The 13,405-nt window shown below is 30.7% G+C and overlaps 1 long non-coding RNA gene across 1 annotated transcript in view; it reads right to left on the reverse strand.

Moving 5' to 3' along the window:
• LOC106677309 (uncharacterized) overlaps window positions 1-1,849 on the reverse strand; it is a 5,944-nt gene extending 4,095 nt beyond the window's left edge. The window contains exon 1 of the long non-coding RNA XR_010844600.1: window positions 1,732-1,849. This is a non-coding gene — a long non-coding RNA (uncharacterized lncRNA). The remainder of the gene's footprint in view (window positions 1-1,731) is intronic.
• Window positions 1,850-13,405: the final 11,556 nt, after the last annotated feature.

A 13,405-nucleotide genomic window follows, 5' to 3' on the forward strand; every position in this document is an offset into this window, starting at 1 on the left:
ATATATACATACATATTTTTCTTATATATGTGTTTTTAGTCCATATTTCCTCCCATTTTATTTTTTATATTTCAGCGTTTTTACATTTTTTTTTTAGTGAGGGAGGGTTGGTTCAGTGCTAAGGCACTGCTCTACTAAGTTCAAATATGGGTTTGAATCCGGCCGTGGCAAATAATTACCAGTTCTGTTATTATAGCCGTGAGCCAACCCTGTGGGTTTTAGAGCTCTCCTAGGGTCCATCCAGCCATATAAAGTGGGTATCCTCAATTGAGGAAACATTAGGCTGTCATGCGTGATTCCTTGCACAACAGTTATTCTAAAAACAGTACTACCTTACTAAGTACTGCACCCCTGACTCTTCATTGGTTGTACAGATTTTAATTTTTTTGGGGGTATTTTAAAATATAAAAAAATTTAAAATAGGTCCATATTTTAGTCTATATTTCCCTTTTTTATTAATATTTTTTTAATTAAACATTTTTTTGTAAATTAGATTTAGGTCTCTAGGATTTGATATATGGGGGGTAGATGACAATATTAAGATCTCTTGTACTGCATTTGAAATGCATTGCAAGGGGGAAATGAGGAAAGGGAACGCCAGGAAATTGGAAAATGCATTGTGTCTGCTATCTGATGATGGGGCTCATCAGATTTCGTGATGTCTATGGTCAGTAACTAAATTAGAGAAATAAACAAATGTTTAGATAAATATTATATATAACACAATTATTTTTCAAGGGGAAGCTTAAAATAAACATGTACTGTTATGAAAATGTTTCAAATCTTGTACATTAACTTCAGCGGTTTCTTTTTGTTCAAATGTACATTTATAGGAACATTTTATATCTGAGTAATTAAATTAATAAGTATTTTATTTGAATACTAGAACGAAAGTTGAATTTAATAAAGATTATCTAACATGTTTATGAATTTTTATTATCTACTATCTTCTTTGCCGATATTAAAGTTCCTTTCCACTTTACCTCTTTTTATTTTGTTTTTTTTATAACAAACATAGTTATAATAGTCAATACATGTTCGAGGTCGGCCATTTGGCTCTCGGGAACACACCGAGTAGATACCGGCATTCTTTCTTTGTTTTCCAAAACTTAGTAATTATTTTTGATTTGTGCCAATGAAGAATCGTTTAGATCCGGCTAAAAGATGCAGATTTCACTTGAAATTATTTATTGATGAGAAAAATGAGAATAGCGAATTAAAATAACTATAAAATTAAATGCATTTTTTTCTTTTTTGAAAAATATTTGTTTAGACAAGATTAAAAAGTTTTTATATGGTATTTTGTTTGTTTTCATGATTTTTATGTTGGCCTTTTCCTAATTTAATTTGTTTCTTAGTAAATATGAAATATTTGAATGAGAGATTTGTGAAGAAACTACCCATCGGTAGCCCTCCATTTCCACATTAGAAGACATCGAGGCCTAATATTATAATTATATAAATATGTCTTGTTTTTATTACATATTTATGTAAAAATATTGATATATATTTCGAATTTTTTTATCACATAAAAGCCCATCTCCTCTAAAAAAAAAAATCACCATTACGCAGTACTCTGATAGTACTATCGGACTGGTGACACTTAGTTATACATTGGTACAAATGATTACTTAGCACTGAAACATTAACAACTATTAGGTTAACTTCATTGAAAAAGTTAAGAATGAAATAAGAAACAGTTCCGAAAGTATATAAACTTAAAGTACTCACAATTCCGTTGCATATTGTTGCATTACAGACCATTAAACCCCCAAAAAATGTTATGAATAAAACAATTTGTTGTAATGACTGAAACTAAATTTTTAAATAGAGATAACAGCTGTTATAGAGTTTTTTATTACATAATTAAAGATCTCACTCTACAAAAAGATTCTTTGCGAAACAAAAAGGTTTATTACCCAATCTATGGAACTTTAAGGAATTAATTTGAGTATACATTGGCAAATGTTTGGAAGCGTGGTAGCACAGTGGTTAGCAACTATAGTACTAGCCCCGGGTTCCAATTCGGCTGTGCCAGATAATTATTTTCTGATACACTGTAGCCGAGAGTCAACCCTATGGGTTCTGGAGTCCTCTTGGGGTCCACTCAGCAGCCCTCATAAGGTGGGTACTTTGTTTAGGAAAAAATGTGGTGGTTGACCGTGATCCTGAAAAAATCATCTTGTATATCTGTTGTAAAAACAGTACTTCCTTACAAAGTACTGAGCCCATGACCCTTCTTTCAGGGTTCATATCATTATTATTTCAAAGTGTTAATGGGATCGAAACTGGTGATAATTAATAAAGTATTTTATTAATTATTTAATTCTTTATAATTATTAATTCGAGTTGCAGGCCTACCTTCTACGCCATAACCCCTGATGAAGTCCTGAAACTCAGGTCGAAACGTCGGCATAAAATAAATAAATATGGTTTTGTTTATTTATGTTGTTCATTGCTGACCGCACCCCCCGACAAACTTCTCCAATCATTAATCTACGGTCAACTATCTACACCTCATAAAGTATTTTAAGTAAATATCTTTTTCTTTTATAAATTGACTTTGAAAAAAAAAATGGTGCCAAGTAGACCTTAATAAAGCAAAGTATCCATTGATCGCACTTATTCAACTCTCCTAAGTAGAGAACCGACCGGCTACAGGTAAATCGTGGTTCTATCATGTGAATCACTTGAGGATTAGATTCTTTCGTTCGACTCTGATTAAATTCCAGAGTCACAATCTCTTGTCAGGACTTCATTTGCCAACGACCAGTAAGTGAGGTCAGTGGTAGGTAGAACACTGGTCGGCCCATTAATGAACTGAAGCAGGAAGATCTCTTCAGATTTAGTGAAATTGAAACTCGAAACTGATTGGGCGATAGAAAACACACCCTGGGATACGGAAGAGATAATGAGGACCGTCCACCGAGGCGATTATAGCCCCCGATGGCCCCGCCGAAGAACCACTGGAGGAAGAGACCATGAATTAGCTGGAGGGACGGGTCTAATCATCGCGAGGACTGGATTCGCTGTTATTTAATGCCCCTTGTTACCAGAGCCCGCCGCTACCCATTCATCCTCCCCTTGTTTATTTTACCACGGTCGGTCCGCTATTTTGTGTTTTACCGTTTCATGTCCGATCCGGGGCGTTTGTTTTCAATCCGTATCCTTTTTTGTAAAGTTCTCTTTCCGTTTGAGGTTGGAACATGGGCCAGTATTTCACTATTTCATATCCTCATTTGCATTTAGCAAGCCCGAACCTGAGTTTCATTAAGTAATAAATTTCTTTTATTTATCTCTACGTTATTTTTAAATATTGGCGATTGGGTTTCCCGTTTTTATCTATTTTAGTGATTTGTAGATAATTTTTAACTTTTTAATTCTGTTCAGTCTATGATCGACTTGATGGTTGGAAGTCAGCTTCTATCAGGGGGATAATGTACCTTACATTCTCAGAGATAAATTACCCCAAGACAGTGCCTTTGAGCGTCCTAAGACGGGACAGGCGTAGGATGATCTCATTAAAAAGAGATAATCAATTTGCTGAGGACAGAAAATCAGGTGCGGTGCACCCCATAACACAACTTTCACTTACCTATCTTTATAAGTTCCCTAGTTTTGTGTAGATTGGTGGGCTCGCCTCGAAAACAAAAATATAAGACCAGCGAAAGTTTTCTATAGAAATTCGTATTTTAGGGTTTCTCAAAGTGGAAATAACGAATATAAATTTTTCTTTTTCCAAGAACACAACAGTTTAACAGGTAGATAATGAAGTGCATGAATGCAATCAGCACAGATCAACTTGTGTCTGGTTTACCCCTTCAAATGGTAAGACTCTCTCCTTTAGTTATTCATAACATTTTTTAATATTTTGTATTTATTCATAAAATTCTTTAATATTTTGTATTTATTCATACAATGTTTTAATATTTCGTATTTATTCATAAAATTCTTTAATATTTTGTATTTATTCGTAACATTCTTTAATATTTTGTATTTATTCATACAATTCTTTAATATTTTGTATTTATGCATAAAATTCTTTAATATTTTGTATTTATTGATAAAATATTTTAATATTTTGTATTTATTCATTCGAATAAACGAAATTAAAGGTACTTGGACGTATTTTTAAAAATTCGCCATTTCAATGAGAATACCTTTTCAGTTTCATTTTTTAGCTAGGTTGTTCATTCAAACAGACACACGCAGACCATTTTGCGAGACTTATTTTGACCCAGAGGAACTCAAAACGTGTGTTTCCGTTGAAAACTCAAATTAGAAATTTCGCTCGTTCGCAATACATTGCCATTACTATATATACCATAGATCAGTAAGTGAAAGTAATGAAAAGGTAGATGCAATGATTTTAACCTATTAAATAACCTATTATTGCTGGTCTCTCTGTTCCTAATCGTAAACTATCACGTGTTCCTCATGCCTGATTTCTTCACATCTCTGTCCACCTTCCCCCTACCATATTATTAGAACTAACCACACCATGCTATATGGTATAAAACTCAGACTTAATTTTTTGTTTTTTTACCCATAGGTTAGTTTTAAATCTAACACCATAAATTTTGAAATGTAATAGTAGGTCTTTTTCAACAGATTGTTATTTTTATGAAATCATAATTGGTTTAAAAATCGAGATGTTTTGGCTGTTATACCATTAGATATTAACAAACGACAAGACTAAAAAATCATTATTTCTTAGTATGGAGAAAAAATTAATGATTGGATAAATATTTCAAACGAAATTAAAGATCACTATTCGCATTAGTTGTTAATATAAGGATTAATATGATACAAATGAGTAATAAATACATTAAAATCCTTTATCTAGAACAGGCAGATATTAATTCTGAGATATCTCGAATCAGGCGGGGAAAATGCTTATGATGCGTAGGAGGGAGGGGGGGATCCTCCGAATCAGTAGTTGTGGTATCCTGTGTTGCCCCAAGCGTAGCCCATTTCTAAAAATGTTAAGAAAAAAATATAAAAAGTTAAAAAAGGAAATATTCGGTGCGTTCCAGAATCTACTTTGCACTGGTTTTTCTTATTTTCCAACAAACTCAACCGCTCTCAGGATAACGTGGCGAAATATTTATATTTTTTTGTTTTGACTTGCCGATGAATTTTTCATTCGCAGCTCCATATCTTTAAAACTACTACAGCAATAAAAAATTAATTAAACATCATTTAAAGAAGGGTACATTTTCTACAATTTACTATTTACGTTCAATAGTTCCCGCGATATTCTTTTTTAAAGAGCAATATTTCATAAAAAATGTACTGAAAGTCAGTAGTTAGTGATAAATTTATTTTGAGAAATTTATATCTCAGGAACCATTAGACGCACTGGGGCCTGTTTCATAATGAAAGTTACTAAGTTCATAGTACAAGTGTAGACTACTAGTGTGGTAATAATACTAACACTTATTTTTTTCATGATAGGGATGACTATTAGTGATGTTACAGGAATTAAAAAATACTAAAGTAAAAGTTGCTATTGTACAAGTCAGTGTAATTTAATTAAGATAAATCTACAAGAATAATATTATTATTTTGTACTTTATTATGAAACAGGACCCAGTTGTCTATTAGCACTTACATTAAAACTAGTTTAGTGTGCTAAAAGTATTTTCTCACATTTATCCTCGTTGGAGTAATTGTTTTTATGGTACTTTTTAAAATAAATTCACAAATTGTTGTACAGACAAAAACTTTGGTTTATAAAAAAGTATATCTCAGGAACCACTAGACGTACTGAGGTCTACCAACACACAAATTAATGCTTGTTTAATGAACTCTAAAGTAGTTTATAACTTCTGTCTTTATAGGAGTATTGGTTTAATGATATTTATTAAAATATGGTGGCTTCGAAGGAATAATGTGTTGATACAGAGAGGTTTTCGCGAGAATAAACAAAAGTTGTTGATCTGATAAAATGAATATTAGACCTATTTTGTAGCAATTTCCATCTTACTTCCAAATTTGTGCCAAAATCAGACGATCTTTTTTCAAAATATAGGTATGGGAAGAAAAATAAGTTAGTAGATTAGTGTCCATATAGTGGATCGAGTCTGATTCAATAATTTTAGATTAATCTATACCTGAAAATTTCACCAAAATTGGGCCGACGGTTCTCTCAATTATACCCGAAAACAAATTAATCTATATATCTACAGACATATTGATAGAATCTTAAACAGATTTGTTCCTACAGTAGGTAAAATTCGAGTGGAAAGATTCGATTCCGAGGAGATAATTTCTTTTTATTCCCTTCATAGGTACAAAGTTTTCTCGACCATTGTTAGTCTAAAAAATGATAAACGTCTAAATAGGAATTTTAAAATTATGAATTTATTGATGATTGGTTTTCTTTATGCTTATCTTATTGTTTTGGTGATCATTTTTTTTCTTTATTGTAGGAAATTATTTAAAAATTTTATTATCACCCAGTTAAGGAATAATAGTTATTGCGAATTCAGTGGAAATATTATTAAATTCATAAACTATTTGTTACTGCAATTCAGTCGAAATAAACCTAAAAATGTAACGATTTCCTTTCATTCAAAACAGACCTGAATGAATACAGAGGCATTGTGATAATAGTTTTATCTTATTTTTAATACATTTACTAAATTCGATCGCGAATCCATATCCATAGCCTAAAGGAGGATTTAAACACTGTTATTAAGTTTGTTAAGATCACAAGACATTAACTTGGGAATAGACACTTAACGAATTTTTTTTTGTAATATCAGACATCTATAATGCTTTAAATAATGAAGTCCTTGAGGCTAGTTCATTAAGATGGCCAATCAAATTTTAGGTCAATATCTTGAAAATTAGCTGGCGATGTTTATAGATTTGAAATTATCATGGCTGAAAATTAGAGACTTGGGTTCTTACTAGCAATTTGAACGGTATTTAGATTTCAATCAAACATCGTTCCATTACTAATTTAAGAATTGATGGTTTTCTTTAATATGTTAACCACCGGGGTAGGCATAATTTTAGACGCTCGTGTTAGATTTTGAGCTTCTCTGAGCTTCTCACTATAAATTTGAAGTGTTATACCTTTTTTTTTTTTTTTAATAATTTATTTATTGTTATTTACAACTGTATACACATATATACAACAAGTAAATTTGCTGTAGGTGACAATCATGTCACTATGATTTGTATCATCAAAAATCTAATCTAATAGTGACATGATACAAACATGTGGAGAATCTACCCACTGATAGAACTCCAATAACATTACTAGAGGAGAAGATCTCGAGACCATCTTCTTTTCAGACGCCTAGGAGGATTATTAGGTAATGAAGGAAGAGTCAGGTTAGAAACAAGTGGATTTGAGTGGTTGAGAAGTTTATCATGGAAGGAACGGTATCTGGTTCTGGCCAAATCGGCAACATATGGAACACTGAGGTCCTGATGGATGACTTAATTTGTGACAAAGTAAGGAGCATTAAGGATTTTACGGAGGATTTTGGACTGTAAGGATTGGATTCTGGAGGAATTTGATGGTTTAGTGGAGCTCCAAAGCTCAACTCCGTATGTCCAGATAGGCCTTATAATAGTCATGTAGATCAGTCTTTTGTAATGGATTAAGTGTTATACCTAAACTACAATGTTAGTTTACATGTATCACTGCATATATAATTTGATATTGTATTTAATTGTTAATTATTATTATTTTTATTAAAATAATCTCAGCCTCAAAAAAATAAATAGATAATCTCGATAAAAAAATAGGTAATCTGAGTTATCCTCAGTCTTTAAAAATAATAGGTAATCTTAGTTTTAAAAAATAATGGATTTAAAAATTGAAAATTTATTCGATATCTCAGGAACTGTTGGGTGTAAAGATATCTGGTAGGCTCAATGTGAAACTAGTTAGTAATAGACATCTCCGTAAGATTGACAGTTTTCATGATATTTTCCAAAATGAATTAACATAATGTTAATTTCTCATTCGATAAAAATATTGTTGTCCGAAAAAGTGTATCTAGGAAAATATTTAACGTAAAGAACTCTATTAGAGCTCAAATTGAAGCTAGTCAAATGCACTATTAATTAGTTTCTAATAATATTTCAGCTACTTGCAATACTCAAGGAGTTATTGTCAGTAAACCTAAAATTATATGGCAGCCATTTTGAAAATTCTAGTAAACTATGGTATTTTTCAAACATTTTTACACAAAAATCCGTTAACAGAAATTAGTTTACTCTTACTTCTAGGTAGAGATATATTTTTTACTGGACTAATAACTTCAACACGAGTGCACCAATCTATACTAAACTTAAGTGTGGTTTAAGGAAATCTCAACTAAAAATTACTTACCAAACTGGATCTATGTAAACAAATTTGAACCGGAAAAATAAAATGTTTTCTTTGTTAGGAACTATTTGTCTACCTCTTATATATACGGATATGGGATGGAAAAACGGAAATAAAACATTCTAACAGTTTGGATAATATTATCAGGTGTTATATGAATCATTGTCATGAACACGGGATATAGATAAAAAAAATATCTTCCAAATTTTTATCTATATAAACGGATATCACTTAATTTTTCTTAAATAAAAAATTTTTTTTGGTCTCCTTTATTGGAAGTGTCTTTTAGTTTTTGTATTTTTTATGCAATTATACTCATTTAATACGATCAATCATGTTTTATTGTTATTCTGCATAAAAAAATAAATAGATTGATATATAATATCTATTAAATACATGCTAAGCAAAGTCGTAATGCGATTATATAAAAAAAATATATATTTTTTTCCTTGGCCTCTGGGGTTCATTGGCATAGCCCTGGGACATGCATCTAATATTTTTTGAACTAGTATCACCGAAAAATGGTTCAGTGAGATCGGTGTTCCTACAGTCTTATCCTTCCCTCGTTAGTCATTTTTTAATAAATCTATATTTTCTAATGACAAATATAATTAATTAGAATATTTACATCGTACAGTTACACGCAAAGTTTTAAAAATATCACTATATAATGATACGAAGACTTAATTTTTGGTACGACATATTATTAAAAAAAATAATAAATCTGTATCACCAAATCTATTAATGGTCTTGGGTTCATTAATTGGTAAGTGAATATGATAATTTGTTAAGGAACTCTATGGCATTATAAGAAAGGTCCGGCAACTTTCTTATTATAGGGGTATTCATGATCATTGGTTTAACATGTTAAAGCGTGTTAAATGGAAAAACTCATGTTAAATCGAAAAAAATTGCCTTCTTTTACCATGGTAAAACGAAATAACATTTAACATGGCTGAGAGTCTGTTACTTGGTCTGTTAAATGGAGAATGACGTCACACAATAGACCAGTTGAGATCGCCGCCATTTTTGTTGTGACAGCTCAGTTCTTTCGTGTGTTTGTGGTATTCATATCCCTGTTATTAAACCAGAATGGATAATTTTAATGATACATTTGAGAAAAAAAAACAATGTAATTTCATTCTACTATCTGAAAATTTGTAAACACTACCCAGATAAAAATCTCACTATATGAACCATGTAATTATTCTTAGGGGACATATGTCCCAGAATAAAGTTATTTTTTCATTTCATTTCATAAGCTAAACTTTCACACAAATTCCACTTTTCACTCACTCTAGGGATGTTGTAATTAATTACTTAAATCAAAACTGAAGTAAACAATAACATGAGGGTCTGGAAGGAAGGTTATAAACATAAAGGCTTATACAACAAGTTGCTGAGAAAATCCGCTAGGGGCTCTTGTACATTTAACGTTTAACATGACTTCAAATAGGGCTGCTCACAATCTTATAGTTATAACATTTAACATGGTAAAACATATAACATTTAACACAACATCATGAATACCCCTAATGTCATAGAGTTCCCCTGCCGGTGCAGAGACAGAAGTTGTATTACTTATTAATTTAGACGAGGGCTACGTAATTACTTCATAGCTACTTCTTCCTGCAGTTCAATAAATTTAATGTCGCGTGACGAAGAAAGCTCACCGCAACTGCACTTCGTTCCCAATCTACGAACCGCCTCCTGTTTATGCGGGTTATTGTAATAAGGTCTCTTAATTGCCAGTGTAATTATAAAATAAAAAAAGTAGATCTAGTGTTATTTGCCTCTTAGCATCTATTTTAGCGGCTAATAATGACGCTTTACTATGACATTTTATCTTGTGAAAGATAACTACAATATTCTATACATGAAAGTACAACCACAATAATAATAAATAATTTCTGTCAGTTGGAATTGAATTTATAAGTTTCGTGTAAGGAAACTTGAGCTCCGCTAGTTGATAATTAACATTCCTTGTTTATTTTTAGTATTGCTACAGATGTTCCTATCAGGTTTAATTTAGCATATAACATGAGTCTTTCAATGAATAAAATATGATTTAAATTTATACAACACATGTCTATTTAAAAAAAAAAAAAAGGATTGCTCTTTTGATTGCTTCCTCTTTATCTAGTATTTGTTAAATATGGGGAAAATATTGCGCTCGCGTTATGTAGAATTGTTAACGTCAATAACATTTTAAATCATAAAATTTAATATTTTTTATTATAATCTGGTTCGTTATTTCTTCTACACATTTTCTTTTATAAGCAACGATAGCTATACTAAGCATTAGGTATAAATTATGACGATACTTACTAATGTAGGTATACAAGTATACATACACCAATACTTTAGGAAATATATATATATTTTTCCTTTTTCGCTCTATCTAAGGTAAGCAAAGCAATCTTTTGTTTTTAATTTTATTTATTGATAAATATTACAATCTGCCACAAAGTTGTTGGACAATAAGTAATAGTGATAACTGATTACATTCATACTAAAATAAAATAACAGAGCAATCTTTTAATTTCTTATTATTTTTTTATAAAGATCTTAATTAACACATTTGAAGACAGCACAATAAAAAAAAAAAAAAGAAAAAAAAAGGATGTTTATAGAAACTACAGTTCTGTAGTCGCATTTCTCAGTTTCCATCATTAAAATTTCTCAAACAATTTTAGATCGGCAAATGGTACAAAAATATGCTCTTTTTGTTGCATTAAAAATTGAATTAAAATTGCAATCAAAAGTAAAATGTACCTATAAAGCATTCAATTAATAAAACTTGTGTTATTTTGACAATTCTGTTTAAGAAATCAACCCATATTCATCGAATTTAGTTTAGTAGTGTTTGACGAAAAAAATGTTTTGTGAAAATTTTTCTGACTAACCTAAACTAATGAAAAAGGAACACGAGCTGTGTTACCATAAAGTCTTTACAATTTGAATTGGACTATTTTTTTTTGTTTTCTTGTGATATTCTATATACCCCAGCGTTTTAACGAAAACTACTTTTAAACTAAAGAATTTCAATGAAACTGAAAAAGGCTAAGATATAACGCCAGTTATTTTAACCACTTTATTGATCGTACTGGATCTTCAAACGTGTCAAATAAGATTTGGGAGAGGGGGAGGTGGGGTAAATGAAAGGCGAAATCATTGCTAACAAACCTTTCAATTTGAATCGAACTCATTTTATAAACTTATTTCGTTTGATATTTTAAATACCTTAAATGTTTTATGGGAAACTGTTTAAGAAATTGTATGAAGCTGTCCTTCGAAACTGAGAAAGCCGACTACAGAATGGTAATTTTAATAAAATACCTTTTTGATAAAGCTAATCTTCAAACATCTTAATTAAGATCTTTTAAAAAAAAAAGAAAATAAATTAAAATTAACAAATTATTGTGGATGCAATAAAAGTAGGAAAACGAAAAATATTTTCGCTCGCTGTCTCGTGTGCTATAGATGTTATTTAAAAGGAAAAAAAAATAGATGCATTAATAGTAATAATACTGACAATTATTAATTAGAAATTAAATTCTATTACTTGATTAATTTTGAAAGAATTGGTTGTAAGTGTCATAATTAAAATATTGCCGATTAAATTAATAATTAATTTATTTTATTACTAATTTGCTCGGTTAACCGTGGGTAAACGGTTCCCATCCAGGGTTTATTAATTTTTCGAATAATTTAAAATCTATTAATCTCCTTGAACATTTTAAATGCTCATTCGAAGGATAAGTTTTTTAAATTTAAGTATTATTATTTACTACTGTACAACAAAATACAAGCAAATATGAGAAATGTTTCAAACACATGATAATCTTGGGAAGGAACCACCCAATGGTGGTACTTCAAACATTAATTTGAATTAGATGGTGCTGTGGCCATATTCTTTTCAGACGCCTCGGAGGATTATTGGGGATTGTTAAGGATGAGATATTAAGAACTAATGGGTTAGGATGGGTAGGGAGTTTGATAATGAAAATACGCACCGTCTGCATACCAAATCTGCAACAAAAAGGGATATTAAATTCTTTGTGGATGAGTTTATATGTGACGTAATGAGGAGCATCAAGGATTTTGGATTTTAAGGATTGGATACTGGAGCTCCATTCCGTATGTCAAAATTGGACTGATTATCAAAGTATATAATAATTTTTTGTAGTGAATGGGAAGTTTAGAGCATTTGTCAAGTAGGTGTCGTAGTAATCGAAATCTACGAGCAGTTTCTTGTCGTTTCAGTTTTTTATGGGGATTCCAAGTAAATCTCTGAGAGATAATTCAATTGTCAAATAATAAAAACAAAAGAAAAATATTAAATTTTTAGGGGATCAATATTAGTGAAGATACATGAAGATATTATTATATTGACCTTAGCTGTTAAAACAATAAGGAAAGGCGGGTGAGAGGACAGACCTGATATTAGTATCTACCTTATTTTAGCTATAATTCTGTAATTCCCAGGTAAGATAATAATCATAATATCAAAAATTTATATCAAATCATATAAACTATAATTTTCAATCCTAAATAGAGAGTGATGAGTCACACCTAGATCAGATATTATCATAATGAGTAAACGTCATGCGAAATACGAAAGAATGGAGTGAGGCTGAGGATCATATCTTATCATATACAATATTTAATTATTTAAATAAATTTGTCTAATTGAATTAAGCCTTCAAATTATACCTATTTCATATACTAATTTTATAATTCCTGACATGCCACCTTTGGTACTTATTTTTAAAAAATTCCTAAATTTAAATTTAACTAACGATAGCCATAGTAAATTGGTAGAAACGTCCTTTACAAGGGATGCCATAATTTATGCCGTGTACGGGGCTCGGGGTTTCTAAGCCCGATTAGGAGTTCCCCGTACACGTTGTTATATTGAAATTTATTCATATATTAATGTAATATATGTATCTGTATTTATATCATGTATTTATATGTACTTGTATTATGTATCTCTATCGGTTCCTGATGGGAACTGACTGAAAAGGGATGCGCTATATTTAATTCAAC

The sequence above is a fragment of the Halyomorpha halys genome, unplaced genomic scaffold (assembly GCF_000696795.3).
Source record: "Halyomorpha halys isolate HHAL.00 unplaced genomic scaffold, Hhal_1.1 Scaffold94.1, whole genome shotgun sequence".
NCBI lineage: Eukaryota > Metazoa > Arthropoda > Insecta > Hemiptera > Pentatomidae > Halyomorpha > Halyomorpha halys.